This window comes from Vigna unguiculata, chromosome 9, assembly GCF_004118075.2.
Source record: "Vigna unguiculata cultivar IT97K-499-35 chromosome 9, ASM411807v1, whole genome shotgun sequence".
Lineage (NCBI taxonomy): Eukaryota > Viridiplantae > Streptophyta > Magnoliopsida > Fabales > Fabaceae > Vigna > Vigna unguiculata.
In genome coordinates, this window is record NC_040287.1 from 21,692,360 (window position 1) to 21,694,323 (window position 1,964).

Here is a 1,964-nt window from a genome sequence, read left to right on the forward strand (position 1 = left end):
TCCAGCGTCATCCCCCCAAGTTGCCTTGTTCGCAGTTCGGTCTAGTTCACTCTTTTCCAGCATCATCCCCCCAAGTTGCCTTGTTCGCAGTTTGGCCTAGTTCACTCTTTTCCAGTGTCATCCCCCCAAGTTGCCTTGTTCGCAGTTTGGCCTAGTTCACTCTTTTCCAGTGTCATCCCCCCAAGTTGTCGTTGCCAACAACCCAAGAGTCCATAGTATTCGGAGTTCTAGCGGGGCCTCCCCTTGCTTCCAACAACCCAAGAGTCCATAGTATTCGGAGTTCTAGCGGGGCCTCCCCTTGCTTCCAACAACCCAAGAGTCCGTAGTATTCGGAGTTCTAGCGGGACCTCCCCTTGCTTCCAACAACCCAAGAGTCCATAGTATTCGGAGTTCTAGCGGGGCCTCCCCTTGCTTCCAACAACCCAAGAGTCCGTAGTATTCGGAGTTCTAGCGGGGCCTCCCGTTGCTTCCAACAACCCAAGAGTCCATAGTATTCGGAGTTCTCGCGTGGCCTCCCATTGATTCAAACAACCCAAAAGTCCATCTTCTTCGCAGTTCAACATCGCCTCCCTCGTTTCCAACAGGCCCAAAGGTCGTCTTCTTCGCAGATCCACGAAGAGCTCATCACGATTTGCCACATTCCATTTCCCACGGGTTGTCAACAACACTTTCTCACACTTCCCGCAATCGAGTACGTGCATGACATGCCAAAGCACATCTTATTTGCCTTCCATCGCACTCAAGACGACGGGTTGTGGAAGAACGATATTGTTCACAACAAGTTCAAGGACAACGTCTCAATCAAGGGACACAACCGAATTATGTTGACTGGGTCGCTAAAGTAAACCCGAGTTCATATAATGCACCGCATCCAAAAGAACTAGCCACAACACGTGCATCACTGAGATGTTTCACTAGATGGAACACGTGCGTGACATTAGGATCCTCCAACACCTCTTCGTGATGGAAAGATAGAATTCGAAGCAACCACAGAAGTACCGTCTAGTGGGTAGGCAACACAGGGACTGATCAACCAATATCACCCAAGGCAACGGGTGAAAATGGAAGAGATGCATGCTTGACCGTTCGATACGCAAGGCATGGAGCCAGCCAGCAAGTGCATCTCGATTACAACTCACACACCCTCACGTTCGCAAGACACCACACCACAAGACGGTCCACCCCCCACCTACCATGGGCAAGCAAGCAAATGGAAACATCAAGTGACGCAGGGTCAAGCATCGCTAGGCATGAAAATAACTTTCCACAATATCCGAGGGACTAGCTGCCGAGCTAACCAACGATCAGTGACGACCGTGTGTTGGTATTAATAAAGCTCAACAACTATGAAGAGGCTAGTTGTGCCATGATAAACATGCTAACGCACGCACCACGTGAGGGGGGAGGCCTCATCAAGCTCCCTTTAAAACCTGCCAGTGTGGAGCTGGCCGGCTCAAGGAGCACTCCCCCCCTATAAGAGGTTAATATGCAAAAGGCAAAATTGTACAAGTAGATACACTTTTTTTGAGCAGACATAAGTCCATATCTCGGGCTATACTTCGAATTTTGATGCGATTTTTTGCAGTAATTCGTAGAATAATGGTATCTCCTTGCTCACCAAATTTCATAATTTTTCTCGAAGGGGAACTATTTTTTTTATTTTTTTTACTTACCGGGTATGTGTAAAATCGGGAAAAATAGAAAAGCACATGTAGACTTCGAATTTCGACCTCATTTTTTCCAGTCCACCACTAAACAATATCAGGAACCTCCCCACAAAATTTCATTCAGTTTGGCCAAGGTCTTAAATTTGACAAATTTTGGCACCAAGCTATCTAGTCGCGGTGCACCGACCAACTTGGCCAAGTGCAAAATGCATCCAATTCAAAACTTTTGTGCACCAACACTTTTACAGTACTCATTTGGGGACATTTGGAGGCCTTTCCAACCCTCACATCTCAAAA